This window comes from Mustela lutreola, chromosome 8, assembly GCF_030435805.1.
Source record: "Mustela lutreola isolate mMusLut2 chromosome 8, mMusLut2.pri, whole genome shotgun sequence".
Classification (NCBI taxonomy): domain Eukaryota; kingdom Metazoa; phylum Chordata; class Mammalia; order Carnivora; family Mustelidae; genus Mustela; species Mustela lutreola.
This window is the reverse complement of record NC_081297.1, coordinates 117,216,087-117,239,400: the sequence shown is the minus strand read 5'-3', so window position 1 is coordinate 117,239,400 and position 23,314 is coordinate 117,216,087.

Genomic DNA, 23,314 nt, shown 5'->3' with positions numbered 1-23,314 from the left:
AAAGCTCCTTGGGGCACCTGGGTGGCTCAATGGGTTAAAGCCTCTGCCTTTGGCTCAGGTTATGATCCCAGGGTCCTGGGATCGAGCCCCACGATGGGCTTTCTTCTTGGCGGAGAGCCTCCTTCCCCTTCTTTCTTTCTGCCTGCCTCTCTGCCTACTTGTGATCTTTGTCTGTCAAATAAATAAAATCTTTAAAAAAAACCAAAAAGACAAAAACAAGAAAGCCCCGATTGTCACTCTGATTACTGAAAATGTGAAGGGTGTGATTGGAGGCTGAGAGGACATTTTCTTTCCAGTTTATTTAGAGTTCTAATCCACTCAGCTGAAGATGGATGCTGACAATGGTGCCCAGAATGCTTTGGTTCTGCTGTCTTTATGGAATCTTAAAATTTGAGCCTCAGTGAGCAAGGAAGGCATGAACTAATTTTTCTTCCATTCTTGTCCCAAAGAATACACATTTGCAAAAGAAAAAAAAAAAAAAAGGAAGGGAAAAATCAGTATGAAAAGTAGGCTAAATAATCTGGTTAACATTTTTCAGATATTCAGATTTCAGAGTGTGAATCCTTCCGAACATACTGTGGAACTTATTTTCATGAGGAACTGAAAGGAAGGTGCTAAGGTAGAGAGAATTTGGGCTGTGGTCTCAGGAGATGTGTTTTATCCTTGCTTCTGTCTTTAACTAGAGTAAATAATGCAATTTTTTAGAAACTCAGTTCTTTAAGTGAAGGAAGGTCTTCCTTTAGGTAGGCCCTTACAAATTTAAGGAAGTATAAAAATGTATTTATCACATCATAGAAACTTTAATCAAGCCATTATTTGTAGAGTCATTTAAAAATTCTGTTATCCTTGAAATTCTGTTTTGTGTTTTGTTTGCTTCATTATGACACAAACCACCTATTTCCTTTTCAATACTTTATCCTCAGGATCAAGCACATAGCTCACACTTAGGAGGTACCAAATAAATATGTGCCCAAATACTGAAGGAATATTAAGTATAGAATGATAAGGTGAAATTGATATCTAGCTTTCTGTTTGTTTTGTTAAAATTTAGACCTTTTTCTTCCCCCAGAGTAGTCAGTATCATGATCTGAATGAAAGTTCCATGAGTACTGGAATTTCTTTCTGTATTATTGATATATATCTTAGAATCTAGGAGAGGGCCTGGCACTTACGAGGCATAAATAATCAATTGCATAAATTAAGAAGTCTTCAGAAGCCCTTTACAGCATCCAAAATGCCTCTTTGTTTTGAAAGGAAATCCAACATAAAATTCTTGGTATAGGAAGGAAAATGTATGATTTTTCTAAATGTGGTCAAACATTTTTAATTTTATGAGAAATAAAATTAAATTTCTAACTTAATTTAATCTGTTATTAAAAACTATAAGCTATTGTTTTTAACTTTTTAATCTTTATAATTATAGAAGTAATAGCTGTATACTTAAAAATATCTTTTTCAGGGGCGCCTGGGTGGCTCAATGGGTTAAAGCCTCTGCCTTTCGCTCAGGTCATGATCCTGGGGTCCTGGGATTGAGCCCCACATCGAGCTCTTTGCTCAACAGGGAACCTGCTTCCTCCTCTCTCTGTCCCTGCTTCTCTGCCTACTTGTGATCTCTGTCTGTCAAATAAATAAATAAAATCTTTAAAAATATATATATTTTTCAAACACTAAAATAAAAACCATTTTTATTAGCACATCTTTTGATTTTATACATTAAATTTTATTTTATTTATTTTTTTGATTTTATACATTAAATTTTAATATAGTCATAATCAACAGTTGAATATTTATTTTTAAAAAACTTATTTATTTAGTTAAGAAAGAGAGAGCATGGTTGCACACACAGATGAGCAGGGGGAGTGTCAGAGGGAGAGGGAGAGAGAATCTCAAGCAGATTCCCCTCTGAGCATGAGCCTAGTGCACAGCTCAATCTCACGACCCAGAGATCAATACCTGAACTGAAATCAAGAACTTAACTGACTGAGCCACCCATAGCACCCAAATAGTTGAATATTTAAATGGAAATGTCCAGCACTGAATTCCCTGATAACTTTTTCTCTGGGAACCATTTTCATAGCATAATTTCATAAATGTATATAACCTAATAAATGTAGTACACATGCTTTATGCATACACAGAGTTTTACATATATAAATTTACTTAATAAGTAAAGTAAATTTATAATAAATTAAGTAAATTTATCTAATCTGCTAAATTTATTTCATTTAGTTAGATCTTACTATAAGGTGACAGCTAAGACATTGGGAAAGAGACAAATCTTAATATACATTCTCTGTCTTCAAGGACATTCTGGTATAATCTTTTGACATGAATCTTTTTTCTTTTTCTAGACATTTTGTATAGTTTTAAGAGATAGTCTATCTGATCATCCCACAGCACATCTAATATAGTGAATTTTGTATTAAGTTAAATAACATCAATCAAGGGCTGCTGCTTCTTGAAAAGAAAAATTATTTAATGAATAGTTTGCCTGGTCTGTACTAATCTCTGTAAGGTTAATAATGATGCTTGATTCACTTCAGTGACTCTCCCATTTCAATGACAATACCTTTCTACATCAAATCACAGTATCCTTGATAATAAATGATGATTATTAAAGATTTTAATATACTAGGTGCCCTTCAAACAACTTTTCAGACATCCCATTTGACCCTCACAAAGAGGTAGTGTTATTACCACTGCATTCAAATTATAAAATGAAGCACATAGAAGTGCATAAGTAGTGCTAATACCAAAAAACAAAGAGTAAAAACATATATCTCTACATAAATAAAACTTCTATTAAGCTATTACTTGGGGACCTATATATCATAGCTTAAAGTTGCTTCAGGAACTAACTGGTTGCCAACAATTTTCTATTAAACTGCCCAGGCCAGAATTGACAGTTCAGTTTTTCATTTCATAAATACTTACCTATTTACAAGTCACTTTTCTATACTTACCAATAAGGCAAACAATATTTTTGGCCTCATGGAACTTATATTTAGGAAGAGTAGAGACTGAAAAATAAATGTAGAAAATCGTTTCAGAGAAAGTGTTATGTAACAAAAAATTTGTCTGGCCTTTGCCTCAGTGCTTAGGAGGTAGTCTCTGAATACTTGGAATTTCCTAAGTGATGGGAGTGTCTTTTTTATTCATGGTGGATCCTGATAATTTATCCTAATAAGATGATTTATGGATAATCTACACTAAGGAGAAGACTCAGAATAAGGGCTGCCATGCCAAAAAGACTAGCCATGTGATTAGAGTATTGGGTTTTGAGCCAAATAGTAGCAGTCAAACTCTAAGAGGCTAGAGATTGAGTTTAACCACGGGGCCAATGACTCAATGAATTGCCTATAAATGTAGTAAAACCCCAGTAAAAACTGTCCAGTAAAGCTTTGGTGTGCTTTCCATAGCTGGTAATACACATTAATGAGAGGAGTTGGGAAGTGTGACTCAACCTGATTTCATGAGTGAGGGAACAAGTGGCTGGACATCTGGGACCCTCCTAGACCTCATCCCATGTATCTCTTCTTTTGGCTGATCTTTATTTGTATGCTTTTTGCTATAATAAAACTGTAATTTTAAGTATAGCATTTTTCTGAGTCCTATAAATTATCTATATTATAAAAACTATAAATTAACCATACATTATTAACTATATATTAATTATATAAATATATAATATTATACTATATTAATATATTAACTATGTATTTATATAACTATAAATTATTATTTCCTAGTAAATTATCAAAACTGAGGAGATAATGAGAACTCCCAAACTGGTAGATAGTTTGACAGAAATTGCAGGTGGCCTAGGAACCCCCAAGTTTGAGGCTGGTGTTTGAAGGGATGGCAGTTATGTGAAGGACTGTGCCCTTAACCTATGAAATTTGGCCCAACTTCACATAGTCATCCTCAGAAGTCCTTGAAGAAAGGTTAAGTGTTCTCAGGGCAGTTAAGCAAGGTGATATGAAAAAAAATGTCTGTAAGTTGGAATTTAGGATGGAAATTTTTTTTTAAAAAATGGCTTCCTGGAAATGAGAGCTAAAGGATCAGAAAGATACAGGAATGAATAATATAAAGGTAGACTATTTCAGGCAAGAGGAAGCTTCAAGTTCAATGCCATAAAAATACTTAAGGCAGAAAGTATACTAAGTCTAGAGCAGAAGAAAACTGATAGATGAGATAAATAGATCATCAAAATCTAGATTTAATGATTGTAGTAAAGATTGTTTCTGTTGGGGCGCCTGGGTGGCTCAGTGGGTTAAAGCCTCTGCTTTTAGCTCAGGTCATGGTCCCAGGGTCCTGGGATCGAGCCCCGCATCGGGCTCTCTGGTCAGCGGGGAGCCTGCTTCCCCCTCTCTCGCTGCCTGTCTCTCTGCCACTTGTGATCTCTGTCTGTCAAATAAATAAATAAAATCATTAAAAAAAATAAAAAGATTGTATCTGTTTACTAAAATCCATGTTCTCCTTTACTTTATGGGTATACAGCTAGAGTATGTTTCCCAGTGTCCTCTGCAGCAAGGAGGTCTACATGATTGAATTCTAGTGAAGGGAAATGAAGATGAAGTGATGTGTGTCCTTTCTAACTCACCATTCTCTTTACTTTTGAAGGGCTTCATGTAAATGACAATAAAATATAAAGAATGCTGGAGCCATAAGATGGAGAGAAACTGCATTCCTGAATTACTACATGGAGGAGAAACTTTTTAAAATTAGAAAAAAGCAAGTTATAATTAATTAGAATTATTAGAACTAATTAGAATTAGTTATAATTATTAGAAAAAAGAAGTTATAATTAATAAAAAATAAATTTCTATTGTTTACAGCCATTATACATTTGAGAGTGTCTATTCTAACTAAAACAGAATTAGATTTCTTACCCAATATAAGTCATTGTGATGGGTTTTGCAAAACCTTTGACACTGAAAAGCTTTTAGGTAAGCAGAGATTTGATACTGAGAGTTAAGAAAAAGGTATCTTTAACCAGAATTTTAAAAAGGAATTTCCAAGCCATAAATTTTTGTGAGTGTTAGGAATCAAGCCAGTAAGAGAATAATCAGAGGTGAGTGAAATAGGCAATATGGCAACAACAACAAAAAAAAGAATATAATCCAAGGGCCAGAAATTTGATGAAAGAATAAACTAAGAAGGAGCTTGGATACAGAGTGAGTCACTGGCAATTGCCTCCAAGATGCTAAAATGTCCTTAGCTAAAATGTCCTTGTTATTCTTGGCTTGAGCTGTAGAATTCTATTATATGCTAGATGTGAAAGAATGGGTTTGGGTAGGCAATAATAGTAACTATAATTTATTAAATATCAAATATCACTGGATACTGAATCTTTACATATAATATCTCAAAGAAATTTAATTAGTCAAAGTATATTAAGCTGAAAGGACAATGGCAAGTTAATATAATGAGTTTGGGAAGTTTGAGATTAAATAATTTGTTTGATGTTGTCTAACTATTACGTAGTAAAGTCTAGATTAGATCCCAGTTTAACTGACTTCACTGACTTTATTCCTACAAAGCAACTGCTTCTGAACACTGAACTTAATCAGAAATAATCACTTGTGAGTGATTAGATAAATCTATCTGGATAACTATCTTGTCACTTTTGGTACTCATATCTTGGCATTAAAAAAATAACCATAGTTGTATTCCTCTGTCTGTATAATTTCTTTTCTACCTCCCTGTCTCAAATTTAATTTATAGCTTCACTAATGGAAAAGAGAAAGTAGAAAGTACATCACATGATTATAGATCTTTATTTTATATCACCTTAAGAAAAGCTGTTCAAAAGTACTCTTCCTACTCCCATATAAGGAAGGATTAATACGGTGCCTGGGTGGCTCAGTGGGTTAAAGCCACTGCCTTCAGCTCGGGTCATGATCCCAGGGTCCTGGGATCGAGCCCCACATCAGGCTCTCTGCTCAGCGGGGAGCCTGCTTCCCTCTCTCTCTGCCTGCCTCTCTGCCTACTGGTGATCTCTGTCTGTCAAATAAATAAATAAAATCTAAAAAAAAAGAAAAAGAAAGGATTAATATACTCTGACAGTAGGCATAATGATACTGTTGCTATAATTATGCAAGGCACAAAATCCAAAGTGAAACTGTATCATCTACACAGCAGGCCTATATTTGCAAGGTCATACATGATGTGGAATAGGTAGATTTAAGAGAATGATAGATTATTTTTTCTGCTCAGGGTATGCAAATACATAACTTCTCAGCTACTTCAGTGGTGTTAAGTACTAAAAAGACATCCCATAAAGTAATATTCTGTTTCCATTTGGCATTTACTAGTAATTTTGTTCCCTTTTAAGTGATTTCCCAATATTTTTGGTAGTGAATGAAAATTATTTCTATTTGAGCATCTACTTTTTGCCAGGTATTTTTGCAGATGCCATATTATATACACCAGGAAATAAAAGCTCAGAGAAGTTAAATTGCTTGCTTAAAGTTATTGAAATTCTGTGGCAACAACTAAAATTTATACTCAGGTCAATCTGATATAAAAACTTATATTTATTAGTTGTTTGGATTTATAAGCAAAATTGTTTTCGTGTTAGACCTTGGCATTTAAATTTTTAAAACTGAGGACTAACTAAATAGTTAAATGTGACCTGAATCCATGAAACTCCTAGAAGAAAATAATAGGTGGTAATTTCTTTGACATTGGCCTTAGTAACATTTTTCTAGATGTCTGCTCAGGCAAGGGAAACAAAAGCAAAATTAAACTATTGGGACTATACCAAAATAGAAAGCTTTTGGATAGTGAAGGAAACCATCACTAACACACAAAGGCAACCTACTAAATGGGAGAAGATATTTGCCAATGGCATATCTGTTAAGGGGTTAATATCCAAAATATATAAAGAACTTACACAGTTCAACCTCTCCAAACAAATAATACAAATAAAAAAAAATGGGCAGAGAACATGAATGGACATTTTTCTTTTCTTTTCTTTTCTTTTCTTTTCTTTTCTTTTCTTTTCTTTTCTTTTCTTTTCTTTTCTTTTTTTCTTTCTTTCTTTCTTTCTTTCTTTCTTTCTTTCTTTCTTTCCTTCCTTCCTTCCTTCCTTCCTTCTTTCTTTCTTTCTTTCTTTCTTTCTTTCTTTCTTTCTTTCTTTGACAGAGAGATCACAAGTAGGCAGAGAGGCAGGCAGAGAGGGAGGGAGGGAAGCAAGCTCCCCGCTGAGCAGGGAGCCCGACACGGGCCGATCCCAGGACCCTGAGATCATGACCCAAGCTGAAGGCAGTGGCCTAACGCACTGAGCCACCCAGGCGCCCGAATGGACATTTTTCTAAAGAAGGCATAGAGATGACCAACAGGCACATGAAAAATGATCAACATCATTAATCATTAGAAAAATGTGAATCAAAACCACAATGAAATATCACCTTCTATCGGTTGGAATGGCTAGAAGAAAAAGAGAAGAAATAACAAGTGTTGGTGAGGATATGGGGAAAAAAAGAATGCTCATGTATTGCTAGTGGGAATGCAAATTGGTGCAGCCACTGTGCAAAATAGTATGGAGGTCCAGCAAAAAATTAAGAATAAAATTACTATATGATGCAGTAATTCCACTATTGGGTATTTATCCAAAGAAAATGAAAACACTAATTTGAAATACACACCCCTGTGTTTATTGCCAAATGATTTACAATAGCCAAGATATGGAAGTAACCCATGTGTCCATCAATAGGTAAATGGATAAAGGTGTAGAATACACACACACACACACACACACACACAATGGAATATTATTCAGCCATAAAACAGAACGAGATCCTGCCATTTGCAATGATATGTGTAGACCTAGAAGGCATAATGTTGTTAAATAAGTCAGTCAGATTAAAACAAATACCACATGATTTCACTCATATTTGGAATTTAAGAAACCAAACGAATGGACAAACAGAAAAAAGAGACAAGTGAGAAAAACAGAGAACAAAATACGGAGAACAAACTGGCAGTTGCCGGGGGAGGTGGGTTGGGAGGATGGGTGAAATGAATAAAGGGCTCAAGAATACACTTAACTTGATGAGCACTGAGTAATGTATAGAACCGTTAAGTCATTCTATCATAAAATGAAAAGAAGTGAGAGCAAACTATCTTTTTTTTCCCTGGAATCATATTTGAATAGACTTTATTCACTCACACACTCAGTCATTCAACCAATACTTGTGTGTCAAATATATTCCAGGCATGTTCCTACCTATAAGGCCTAACACAATGAACATAGACAAAATTCTGGAATCTCATGAAATGTACATTTCAGGTAGGGGAGACAGATAATGAATTAACAAAAGGTAGATTACATGGGAAGACATTTTAAAATTCGAAATATATAATAATGGAATTTTTAAAACTTCTGTTAAAATGAACTATTTTGTTGTCTTCAACTTCAACAGAGTATGAAATTATGTACCAGTGCAGGGCGTTAAATTGATCTCTTTTTAAAAATTTTATGCATTTATGTATTTATTTGAGAGAGAAAGAAAGAGCTCCTGCACAAAGCAGGGAAGGGAGCAGATGGAGGAGAAACAGACCCCCTGCTGAGCATGGGGCCAGACATGGGGCTTGATCCCAGAATCCCAGGACCCTGAGATTACAACCTGATCTGAGCCGAAGGCAGACAGTTAACTGACTGAGCTACCCAGGCACCCAATTTCTTAAATATTTTTAAGCATGTTTTTCCTTACAGTAGCTTACTGTCGTTCTTGGTCATTAAATGACAGAAAGGAAAATAGATTCTGTAACTGTTCTTCTGAAAGGAGAGATGCTTTAAAGATTCAAGCAAAGTTGTTTTGACTGCTAAATGAATTCCCTGGATATGAATAAGATTACAAATAGAGACAGCTATTTTTAATCAATATTGTATTTATCTACATTTTAGATACTCTTGTATATGTATATTTGTAACCTCCTTGCTGGTTAGTCAAAATTAAATATTTCTAAAAATCCAACTAACAGAGTGTGAAACAAGGGCAATTATTAATAATAAGAAAAAATGTTGCATCAAAAATCTAAATTGATTCACTGGGATATTATTCCAAAGCTGTTTGAACATCTGTTTAAAATGGCCCTTGGAAACATGGTTCCTGTTGAATTAAATGAAGACACTTTAGTAAGTTTAGGAAATTATAGCTTCTAGGGGACAATACACATATGCCATCATCCCTACTTCCAACTCTTGCTTGTCTTACAGAGTCCAAACCAGATGCAAACAATATAATAGCATTTAATGAAATCTTTGGAGACACACAGTGGAAAAGTGCCCCACTGGTCATGATTCAGGCTTGCCTGGAATTCCATTTATTTTACATTTGTTCCTCAATGTAGAAAATATAATGATCAATATGTCATAATCACAGTTGCTCAACACATTGTACTTTTTGTCTTTCTTTTTTTTTTCTTCCTCACAGATGAGATTCCCTCCTCCCTTATTTCTTTTTATTCAGGTGAAAGAAAATGGCTTTAAATGATAGCAACATCATCTGTTAGCTCTGTTTTCTCCATTACAGGAGACATAACTGCACATGCAAAATTGCTCTGCTCAGGGAATTGTTATTTGAAATCTCTTTAAATCCACAATGAGAAAACAAGCAAGTGGACATAGAAAAGTGATTGAAAAAATTCCAAATCGTTATCTTTGAAGCTGCATTTGCAAGATAAATATGTCTCCACGTTTCCATTTATTCCATGGGGTTTTTTCTCCCTCAAGACAGTAGTAACTTAATATGAAATATTTTTGCTTCTTCATTTAAGTGAAAGCTCAAAAATGCCTGGATTATACTTGATATTTTTATATAACAATATGCTTATATCAATTTAATTTTCTCAGAAATCCTTTTAGTCATCTCAGAGAAAGTCAAAACAATATTCGTATAACTTAACTTGTTAAGAATAAGCATGTTATAGTTAAAAATTCTTTGGCTGTGGAATTTATTATGATTTTGGAAAAATTAAAACAGATTTTTTTCATAATTTATTTTTATTTTTCACATTACATATGGTGGATTTTATTTTTCATATGGCAGGGCTCATTAGAAGGATTTGATCAGAAGTATGAAATTACATTCAGGTTCCACTGAAGAGAGCCAGGGACTGACAGTCTTCTTCAACTTATATCTCCAGAGATGGAAAACAAGGAAGGATTTATCTTCACTGAGAATGAAAGGAGAAGATTGCATTTTTTTTTTTTATTGTGTGATCATCACACAAATCAGATAAAATAGTCGATTTGAAATACATTTTTCAGTTTCAGGGAAATATTCAAAAGTGACTCTTCAGTTCCAGCAGATTTTAGATAATTCAACATCACTAAGGCCATTGTTTCCCAAGCAGGATGGTTTCCACACCCCTTACTTTTTATCCCAAAGACATTTCATAATTGTTGATGTGGGAAGCAAAGGCAGAAGAACACTTATCAAATTTCCTTACTACCTACAGCCTGCTGGTGAGTCCTTGAAACAGGCAAAGTGATATTCTTTGAGGGACTCAACTGCCTTTATGTTGACACTTTGCTGAGGGGAAAAGGCAATCCTGACTGACCTCCCCACAACTACGCTGCTAAGGATCCTGTAAGCCTACTTTAAAATATAAAAATTCTTTTGGAAACTTCCTTTATCTCTACCCAAAACATCCATGTTGGCAATCATCCCCCAAGCATACGGCCCACCAATATACGTCTGAAGGGTCTCATGACTCATGTTTAATGAGATGGTAAGAAATGACCTTTTCCCAAGAATAGCTAGCCCCAAGGTCCTGGAAACCTTGCTTCCAAAATTCCTTAGCGACTCACACTATCCCTAACCCTTTCCCAACTTGAAAGTATGCAACCTCATACCCTGGTGCAGCTCTTTCTGCCCATGGGTCCTGTTCTAGTGCTTTAATAAAACCATCTTTTTTTTTTTTTTAAGATTTTATTTATTTATTCATGAGAGACAGAAAGAGAGAGAAAGAGGCAGAGGGAGAAGCAAGTTCCCCACTGAGCAGGGAGCCTGATGCAGGGCTAGATCCCAGGACTCTGGGATCATGATCTGAGCCGAAGGCAGATGCTTAACCAATTTAGCCACCCGGCTGCCCTAAAATGATCTTTTTGCACCAAAGATATCTCAAGAATTCTTTCTTGGCTGTTGGCTTCAAACCCTAATGTCTTTCCTACATCAGTTGTCACCTCTGGGGGTATCATTTGCATCTAGTAAGTAGATGACATACGTGCTATGTATATAATGTACAAGACAGCCCCCACAACAAAAAATTATCTGGCATAAAATATCAAGAGCACCTAGGTTGAGAAACCCTGACTACCCTAAGGTAAAGATAATCTTGTTATTGGCAGTCACTAAAGCTAATTGAGTAGCTCTATAGAATCTGTAGTTTTGCATGAAAGGAAACAAATAAAATAATACTTTGTTATTTGTGTTTGAATTCAAACATCAACAGCAACAGTATGCCATATACTTAATATTTTATAGCAACTACTCTAGAAAAAAATTATGCAGAAAAAAAAAGCTGTGCAATTAATCAGTTTTTCAATCAGTTAAAGAAAAGGTATTTTCATAATTCTCTTATCCTATGAAACTCTTCCCTATACCAAGTAACTGCAAATTTTTGGTTTAACAATTTTTATTGAGCTAAATTATCAGAGAACCCTGGTACATGATAAAAGTTTTGACATTTCTGACTAGAAAATAAATTTAATTCCATGGCATTAACTCATGTATATTTGATACAACATGTAAATGATATGTAAATTTCCACTCTTCATGGACCTTTTTCATGTTTCCAAAATGACTAGAAGAACTCACATAATAAGAAATTCACCTACAGTTTTTCATGAAATGATCTTAGTTTAGATAGTATCATTTTATTTATTTATTTGATCTTATTTTAGATAGTATCATTTTATAAATGATACTATCATTTATATTTTGAAAATGTGCAAACCAAAGAATGACTCATGTATTTGCAATGTATTCTGTTACATATACATTGTCAGTCTTAGACATTTCAAATGGTTACAAGATCAAAAGGGAAAAACATAAAATATGGTGAGTGGGAAATCGTGGCTTATATAAAAAAGTATATGACATAACGCTGTCTCTAGGATCTTACACTGTGAATGTTTTTGCACTGATACTCCAAATATTTCAACATTGAAAAAGATAAAGTTGTGATGATTCATCCATTTATCAATTAACTTACCCAACAAATATTTATTGCAAAAACTCTATATGGCAATTCCTGTACTGTAGTGTACATAGTCTACACACAAGGACATTATACTTGGACATAAATGTTCCATGAAAGCAGGAAATAATACTTGGTGATTTGTTCAGTGTTGTATTTTTCAATTAGTAGATAGAATCTGAACACATAAGGCTTAATAATTATTTGTCACACTAACAAAAAATTAATGAATTTATTACTGCATATAACATGATAAGCATACAGCAGCTACAAAAACAGCTTAGAAAAGGAAATCACCTACATAGTCCGGTATGTCATAAAGGTCTTCATGGATAAAGAAGTATTTGACTTAGGCCTATTGGAATGATAAAAATATTGAAAAATAATGGGAAAATTGGAGAAAGGTGATGATAAAAAAAATGATGATAGATGTGGGTTTTGTACAAGTTAAGCTTTAGAGGGTACAGTATTTTTGCTGAAATGTCAGGTGGATTATTACAAATGTGGGTCTGCAGCTGAAAAGCAAGGCTGGGGCCAGTGACCTCAACTGAGGAGAAAGCCAGCCACATGGTAGAAGAAGAAGCTTGAGAGTAGAAGATCATCTGAGTGAGAGATTAGAGAGGAGAATAGAGAAAGAAGGGGACTGGGACACAGTGGAAGGGACAGAGAGAGAGAGAGAGATTCAAAGACTTAGTGTTTATAGAAGTGAAGGATGCAGATACAGATCAATCTTTCTACTGTAGGGTAGTAACATGAGGGCCAAGAGAAAAATAATTTTTAAAAGAATTACTAGTTCACAGTGACTAATAACAAAAAAGTCAAAGAAAATGAGGCTTTGGAAAGTTCACTGGGTTATTCATTAGGTGGTCCAATCTTTTATACACATATGCCAGGTCATAGAGAGAAGGTACAGAGGTCAAGAGAAAGCTACATGAAAGAGACATGCAAATTTTAGTCTTCATACCAGGAGCAGAGCCACATATTTCACCTGGGCTACAGCCATAGCATTCTAAATAGCTTTTTCCTGGTGCAATGCCTTTTATGCATAGCTGCAATATAAACTTTTCAAATCTCAAATGTGAACATATGACTCTCTTGCTCAAAAGCCATCACTAAATAGTCACTATTTATAGTCCCCAGGTTTTATCCTGGCATTCAAAGCCATTCATTACCTGTTTCCAATCAATTTTTCTTGTTCTTATGTTTCATCACAGTTTTAATAGTTATATAACAGGCAGTTTTCTGTGTTTATTCATTATTTCTCATCTCAATGTCTTTTCTCATGTTTTTATTTTGCTCATTTGGAAATACCACTTTTTTTTTTAAGTTTCTCAATTTCAATATCCTAGGCATCATTCATGTCATATTAAGTACTATCTACTTATACTCACTCTGATTTTCCCCACCTGCAGACCTACCCTTCTGAAGTGTCTTCAAACACCCTTCATGACACTTACACACTTTTTTCTTTATCATATTTTTATTTTACTTGAGTTGATATACATTGCCTGTTCAGCATCCATTCAATATGCCTCTATTAACGGCAGCCTCATTTAAATTTGGTAAACACCAAAACCATGATTTCATGTAAGATTGACCCTATTCTCATGCCCATAGTGAATTGTCTCATAATCCTAGTGAACAGGGCAGAGCAATCAAGTATCAATACCTGAACTTCTCTTTCACTGTAAAGAATGATGTGTTTTATTCTATTGGAGTCACTCTAGTGGCAGAACTAATGTCTTGAACAGGACCAAGCCTGAGAATCAAGTCAACACAGATTAAAATGGAATTGAGAAGAATGAAAGATGAAGAAAGTCCAAATTCTAATAAAAATTTTTTGAGACTCTAGATTTAGGAATTTTGTATTGCTGGGCTGCCTGGCTGGCTTAATCCAAAGAGCATAAGACTCTTGATCTAGGTGTCACAAGTTCCAGCCCCACGGTAGTACTTGAGATTACTAAAAAATAAATAAAACTTAAAAAAAAAAGGAATTATGTATTGCAGAACACCTTACATTTGTGTTTTTTGTGAATGATGACCCTTGCAATTGTGTTATGCAGCAACTGGATATATCAGTTATTTGAGCCAATAAATTCCCCTTCTTGGATCAATTCAGTTTGGAGTCCTGACACTGTATTTTTGTAAACGAAAGAGGTAAAACATTTATGGGTAGCTTTAAAAACATTTCTTCTACCAGAGAATACATTCTTAAATACTGTATTTGCATATTCATTTTGAATTCAAATGGTTCCTAACAGTGCTTTCCACATAGTGAATAAATTTATGTTTTAGTGTATTCTATTCAGTGGATGAGTCCTAAGATTAATAAGTATATATCAATAGAGAGAAAATTGAGGAATATAAACCAGAGAGGAAGGGTTTATGTGTGGCTTGAACAGGTAAGGGAAAATATACAACAAAGTTTTGTTTAAGGGAAAGCCACTTGTTTTTGAAAAATTAAATTAGAAACTCAAAACAATTATAATTTACATTTTATCACTGCTTATTTGAACTTATGAATCATTGTCATAGTTCACTGTTTATGCTATTATTTTTATTACAAAATTTTTCTTTGTATAAATGATGAGTCATGGGCAATATAGAGGACTTCTGGTAGCTCTACAACCATACCAACCTATGTATCTATCTCAATAGCTATTTCTTGAAAGAAGTATGATCTCATCCTCAGTGCTTGAGAAAGTAAAATAATTTCATACACTCACTATTAAGCTCTAGTAGAGTCACAATAATAAGTGACATTGTGTCAGTGTTGGGTAAGAAGTCTAAAGAAAATGACAACTGTGATCTTCCTTTTCTCCTAGACTTGCTTGCTAATGTTCAAAATTCTCCCACCCAAGTCCTGCTTCACTCAGTCCTCACTATTTTTTTCGTACATGTTTTAAACATGTTAGTGTCTCTGTAGTACAACAAAAATGTATGAGATCTTGAACAGTGTTCTACTGGTTTTCCAAAGATCAGTGAAAAGAAGCAGGACTCAGGGAAGAAAGTGCAGGCAAAAATTACTGTCCTAATTTCTACACAGGTGCAGTAAGTGATCACAAACATAGGAAACAAATATTAATGGGTTTTTTAAATGGCAAAAAAGTATTTGAGATAAAATGGACAGAAACGTACTCTTTTACAGCTTGGAATGCTAGAGAGGACACGACCATACTTAGGTGTGGAATCATTTTCTTTGATGTTGTTAATGGTAAGTCAGATCATTCTTTTCCTGGCTTCTTTCCAAGGCAATTATGCCTAAAGATGTGGAGATGGATCAGATGATTTCTTGAAACGCTTCCTTTGATTTATAACTATCAAGATGAGTATATGTAGACATGATACACATGTACTCAATTTGAGAAATAGCAGTGCTCCAGATATGTGAGGGCATACCAGATGTGTACTCCCTGAAGAAACCAATGGAAAAATCTCTGTAGACAAAAATGTGCAACAAAAATTCAAAGACGTTTCTCAAGATTACTTTTACCATTCACAATGATAATCTACCTAAGGCATTTTAGTGAAAGTTCTACAATAAAAATATAAAATTTTCTATCCAGCACCCTTTTCTTACTTAGAAAAAAAAAAAAGCCGATTGGTTAAATAATGTGATGCAAATTAGTACCATTATAAAGGATCCAAGAATGAGTTTTGCTTATAAGAACAGGAAATAGCCCACTATGTCTTTTAATTACATTTACATGGTTACTAGTCAAAGAGAGGAAAACACTGACATTTCTGTTTCTGTGTAATCCTGACTCGAGAACATGCATTTTTTAAAGCAGCTCTGATATTTCCTCTAAAATGAGAAATACACATCAAATTACCTAAAAATAAATAAATAAATAAGTAAATAAAAAAGATCCAATCATGGGTTCATACTTGGAAAATTTTAACTTCATCTTTGTATATTCATTCTCATAGATTTGAATGCTGTTATTCACTATCCATTTTACTTAAACAGTAGGACACCACTCTGAGGCAAACCAACATTATTTCTCTGAGCAATTTAAGCTTAGAAAATCCTGAATGCTAATAATGTAAGGTAATGAGAATGGATGGCATAATCATTATGTAAATGTAAAGAACTTTCCCATGATTTCCATCAGAGCTTAAGTTGCAAAAATCATTGAACTATTTTACAAAGCACAACATTTAACAATAAATAAAATAAATAACCATAATCACAAAAACTTGTCACAAAGATTCTATCTACTAGAAATGAACCAGTTTTTAAACTAATTTATCAGATATCCTTTCTAAGGAGATTTTTTATCAAAATTCGAAAAGGAGTATCCCTTAAAATTTTTGTTATAATTCTTACTTGTGATCAAATGTGGTAAGTTTCAGGGTTCAGGGGAGAAAGCGATTCACTCCACCATCTTGTATGATGATGTAGCTTACTTTTTCAATTCCTAAACCAATATTCTAGCACATAGCACCCTTGGTTAGATAGTTTACTTTGTTCTTGAATGTAAGTACTCTATTTTCTTTGTTTACGTTGTTTGCAATGGAATCCAGAGCTTTTCAGTAAATCCCCCCCTTTTCCCCCACTGTCAATAATATTCTCATTTTATGTCCATTTTTCTCTATCCCAAAATGTCTGGGACCCATGACTCAACTACAAGTTGCGTCTCAAGACAACTTCAGTGCTTAGCAACACTTTGCCGGCCAGGTACCTAAAGGACCACCTGCTATTTCTGATAACTAAGTCACAAAACTATCCATCCTCAAAGAAACTTTGGAATGTCTAAGTTTATACAATACTAGTTGAGCTCTCTGGCTTAGTCCAGCCATTCTAATTCTAGTTTTGTTTTTGTGATTGATTTCTAAATTATTTGCCTTACTTTTAAATAATGTAGAGCACTGTTTCGCTGGTAATCCTTGCTGCCTAAAAATCTTTTGGTGTTATAATACTGTGGCTACTCTAGCTTTCCTTTGATTTGTATGCATCTGCATATTTTCCCAGGATTTTACTTCTAAAATTTGTTCTTTGGTTTGGTATCTCTTTATAAACACTATATAGCTGAGATAGGTTTGTTTTTTTGGTTTTTATATGTGGTTATTTCATCAGCTAGACCCAAGACCCAACCCTTACTGCTCTCCTGACTCGACCCAACAGCCTTTGTCCCACACTTTTCCTTAAGCTCTTCTTTGCAGTTTATCTCTTAACTCAGACGAAAGACCTCACAGGCATAGCATCCTGTGACTGAGACCAAAACTACCCCTTTAGCAATAATGACTGCCTGGAGGAAGAGCTCTGGAGTCCCAGAATACCCAGACCAGTTCCAAGCTTAACCACCAACACACACCTGCACAGATGGACAATGGAGTGGCTGACAGTTACTTTAACCTCATTATAATACTAAAATCTCCACCCAAGGAGGAGCCTCATTTACATAACATGCAGTGTATGCATGGACAGGTTTCCTTAAGGCACATGTGTGACCTTATGCCTGCCTCTACGTATGATAACAAGGTTTTCCTTTCTAAATATTCAATCTTAATCCTAAATAAAAGAAACCGATTTATCCTTGCTCAGGGAGTCATGGCTTTGGAAGTTACTTCTCATAGTCTTATTTGCTGCAAATGAAGTTTTCTTTGTGTGACAACTTCACCTGATGTAGTTTCTATCTTGACTCTCCAAGGAGAAAACTCACATGAGTTCAGTTGCAGTTATTAAAATAGGACTGATTTTTACCATTTTATTTTGAGTTTTCTTTTTGTCCTACTTTTTCATTCTCTATACTGTAACCAACCCCCCCCCACACACACATTACTCCTTTCTGTTGACTAGGAGATACATTCATATCTTCTACCTAAACAATGTAAGAAAACTTGAAGATATTAATTCTAGTTAGAAACATATAACTGATAAGGTTGTACAGTATTTTAATTATATATTGTTTCATAATCTCACAAAACAAATATCATTACTATTATTTTGTACAGTTAAAGTTTTTAGATTTGTCTTTTTGGATTTGGAATTTTCTTTACTCACCATAGGCTTTGTATTTCAGACTTATCTTCTGGGTTCATTTTGGTAATTCCTGCTGCATAATCTTAAAAAAAAAAAAAGTCCTTTAGTGAGGTTCTATTAGTTGTACCATCTCAGTTTTTACTTTTCCTAAAAATGTTTTTAATAGATTCTCATTGCATAATAGTTTCTCTAGGTATATGATTTTAGATTACCAATTTTTTTATCAGTTTCTCCAGAATATAATTCTAATTTCTATTGTGGCAGCTGAAAATGCCATGGTCAATTTAATTTTTTGTGTGTTTAACTTGGGGGTGGTTAGTTTGTCCTTTTGATCCTGGCTTCTCTTAAGATATTCTCTTTATTTGCATTCACATGACGTTTCATTCTAATGTGTCTTAGTTCAAATTTATTTTTATTCATTGTAGTAAGATGTCTTTGCTCCCACCCCTAAATCTGATTTTTTTGCATATTTGATCGGTTCTGGACATCTCATCCAATAGCTCTTTGAATTTCATTTCTCTCTCATACTCTATTTTCTCTTTCTCAATTTTATTTTTCTAATATTTAGTCTTTGTTATCTTTTTCTGCACTATGGGAAAAATCCTCAGATGCATTTTCTAGTTCACATGTTCTCATTTTGGTGTTTCCAATGCACCATTTAGTCCACAAAGTGATTCTTTATTTTAATTATTATTACTCCTTTTCCATTTCTAGAAGATCTAGTGGATTTTAAAAAAATAGTCTCTTGTTTCTTTGTCCCAGATTTTAAATACCTTCTTTTAAATTTTAAACCTGGTCAATAATTCTTATTTCATATTCTATCTTATATAATGCTAAAATCAGTAATCTTTGTGGCTCTGTTTCTGTTTGTCATTATTTCTTACTTTCATGCTGACTTGTTTCATTATTTACTTTATGACTAACTGTGGACTCAATTTCCATGGGACTTTACCTATGGTAAGCCATTGAGCTCCAGGCTGAAGGTGATTTCTTCCAGAAAGGAGTTATATTTCCTTCTGCCAGGCATCTGGGACACTACCAATCTGTAACTATTTTAAATTCAATTCTGGTTTGTGATTAGTAATCTTAGGGGGAGATTTTTTTTGTCCCTCCATTTATCCAGAAGCAAGACTGAGACACTCACTCATAACATCTCCTTTTGGGTCATGGAATTATGTAAAGGCATCCATCTAACTTTCCTTTCCACACAGGCCATAGACATTACTTTCCATCCCATACTTATGTAACCTTTTAAAATAGAAAACTGTAGACAAAGAATGGCAGGTGTCTTAAGGATAACTGTTCGCTTTAGACCTTGATTACCTCTCCAGGGTCATATTTTCTTGTAATTTGTTTCTCTGAGAATTTCCTTCCTTTTATTGCTAACTCAGTTATAAATTTAACATGCTTTAATAAATATTGTAATTAGCATTTAAAATTTTCCAGTTTTGAGTGGATTTCTTCAGCTATTTAGTCTATCATATTTCTAAAAACATAAATGCCTACACTAATTCTGTATCTCTAATATGGACAGGTAAATAAGTCTAGCTCTATAATGAGTATTTGTAGACCATCCATTTCATGAGCTTAACTGTATATTGTGCTGAGTTGAATAGTATCCCCCCCAAATTCATGGCTATCTGTAATTTATCTTACCTGAAAATAAATTATTTGTAGTATAATCAAGTTAAAACGAGTCATACTAGATTAAGGGGGGCCCTTAATATCCAGTTTGACTGATGTGTTTTTAGAAAGAGAGGAGACACAGCAATTGATCCATGTGGAAAGCATACCATGAGACAACAGAAGGAGAGATTACAGTGATCTATCTAAAAGCCAAGGAACATCAAGAATTTCAGGCAACCAGAAGCTAGAACAGAGCTGAGGAATAGATTACCCTCAGAACCTCCAGAAGGAACCAACCTTGTGGAACCCTTGATTTCAGATTTCTAACCTCCAGAACTGTGATAGGATAAATTTCTGTTGCTTTAAGCCAACAAATTTCTGGTAATTTGTTACAATAGCCCTAGAAACTAATACATATTAACTATGGAACACCTTGACATTTTTCTAAGGTGTCTATCCTAAGTTTTATTTGCATCTGTGAATATGCATTAATATTGACTCACTTTATATATGAAAAGCACTGCAATGCTTAAAACCTTGAAGTATTATTGTAGGAACTTCATTTTCACAATTTAGTAGGAGATTAAAAGACTATAAAGCTCATAACATATGTCTAAAGAAAGATAATAAATATCAGGTATTTATTTTGATGTATTAGTCACTGTTTGATTACAGAAACAACTCCAGGGAGTTAAAATCAGAACTCTTATGGTAACCTTTTAAAAATAAAACAAACTAAAATATTCTATAGAGTAACCATAATAGGGAAATTTCCAGATAAAAACTGCCAGAATAATTTCCAAAATTTGTTAATGTTCTCAAACCTATGACATATATACATTGACATATGATGCCATAGATAAGTTATATTGGTTTCTTGCTTGAGGAAGTATTAAGATATATTGTTGCTCAAGGTAAATATTGACTTCAGAATTTGGACATTCAATATTTGCCTCATCCATCAACATATTCTGAGAGTTCCTTCAGCATTCAATATTTCTTTAGTGTTAAATGAAATGACAGGAGTAAAAGCAGTTTATCTTTGTGTTCCCTCTAGCACATTTTATAGAAGATTTATTTGGAACTGGAAACAAACTACTCCAATAGGATTTTTTTTTTTTAAATCAGTCCTTTCTTTGAGGGGCGTGTGTGCCTTGTGTATGTCTACCTGCATTAGCTGCACAAAACAGATGAAACTGTAATGTGGACTTTACTGACCTGTAAGCAAGAGATTTGAGGAAGAATCATATAGTTGTGATATGAAGATAATTTCCCAAAGATGATATACTTTCTTATTTGAAATCATAATCATTACCAAAGTTACCTGGATATGTTTTGGATATGTGGTAAATATATCTCTAATTGCAGGCTCTATTTTACCTCTTGTAGATAATATATATTATATATATGTGCACATGTATATACATATAACACATGATAAAAACAGCCACTAAATTCTAAAATAAGAACAAGATTCAATTCCTGGTCTAAACCCACCTTCTTTAAGCTATCTATTTACATGCTAGCAGATATGCAAAAGGCTTTGAAAGCTTTTAGGCTAATATCTTTAAGTTTAAATATTCAATTCTGTTGGAGACTGGATCCCATTCTCCTCCCAACACATTAGGCCACTAAAGAAGTTTAACTGCTTACCATATAAACAATTTCCTTGTCTTAACATCACTATTACCCACAATGAATACCTGATAATGGTGGCATGTAACTACATCCTTGTGAATATCCTCAGCTTCCTCAAGGCATACTCCTTCCTTTGCATTCATCTGGTAACACTTTTCCTGCCTTCATCCAACTATCCAAGCAGCTGCTCTCAAGCAGCTGAAAGTTTTTGGAGAAGCCACCCACCTGGGCTGACTCTTATCACTTTAGACTCATCACCACAAACCTCAGCTCAGTACTCAAAAATGTTTTAAAACTGTACTACATTCTCACAGTGTGTTTCGTTAATAGATAATAACTTTCCCCCTTGCAATTGAAGCTCTTTCTTTACTGAAAGAAAGAAATACCAGGAAACTACCTTTAACTTTCTCACCAGCTTGGACTAGGGGATTTTAGCCAGAAATTAAATTGAATAAGAGAAAATAAAGAGATGCGACTTCTTGCAATTCCCTCAATTGGTTTTTTGACCTGTGATTTATATTTTAGCAATATAAAATATTCAGTCGTGTTGAATGACTTCCTTTTGAGGGAAACTCTCTTATAATTGTTTCTAGTCCTCATTCTTCATGACCATATTTCATTCTTCTTTAAGAAACTAATTCTTTTAAAGGGAAATTCTTTTTGCTTTTGTAGTAGATATACCATGTAGTCATCTTATATCCATGTTTTATATTCCAGATTAAAGTTTTCATTCGAAAGCAAAGAATGAACATATACACGTGTGCATGTGTTCGTGCCTGGAATAAATCAAGCTAAAAGCGTTAACATATTTTCCCATTTGAGGCTGATTTTTATTTGTGCAGCATCTTCTCTTACATTCTGCAGTGTGTGCTTCCTGAAATCACCTAATGGTATATAATGATGTCACCTGTCCTCTTCATTAGCTTTTATGGCATCTGATTTTCTCTCTAAAGTTATTGGGTCTTAAGGTCATTTTTAGCACCAGGCTCATCGATTAAAGAGTGCTCAGATGGCATTGTTATAAGACAATAAATTATATGATGATATAGAAATAATGGCATAAGAGTAAACAATTTCCCTACAGAAGTACTGAAACACATAAACACTAGAATAGATTTTGTTGTTCTCTTCTCAAAGTGCTTCCACAATGTCAAAATGTGTACATATCTTTTAGTTTACCTGGTCTCTGATATTTGAAATCACTCCAGTTTTGGACAGGTTAAAAACGAGGATTTGCATAATTAAAGAATGGGCACACAAAGTGAGAATTATTGTTTCATTGTTCACATCACTCATACATACAAAAGTTCACTTTGTATGGCTTTTACTCCTCAGCAATCATTCACCTTTCTCTCAGTTTTTGTACTCCTAAGTTCCACTAGAGTTCCTAACTGTCATCTTAAGACTCAGCAATGTGGAATGGGCAGAATGGACCTCAATAGAAGGGAAGAGCATAACAGGCTTAAACAAAACAGTTTATACTCTCTCTTTAAATACAGATGATCTAACAAACAGTATGTAATCAACCAAAGACAGTGAAGTAGAAGATCTTTCTTTTTGATGCTTCGGGGAAAAAGAAGTTTGCAATTTATTTCAGATTAGGCGGCACAAAGATAAAAGATGTGAAGCTGCAGCCATTGATTTAATGCCACGAGCCTGTACGTAGAGGTAGGACCATGTCAGACCAACCAGGTAGAATGCTGTCATGTGAATAACTAATTCAAAGACTCTTTGAACTGGTTCATCTCCTGGACTTTCAGCTTATGTGAAATAATAAATTCCATTCTTTTAAATGAGCATATTGATTTAAATGTGCTTCTATTAAGTGCTATTGAAATTAGTATATCCCAA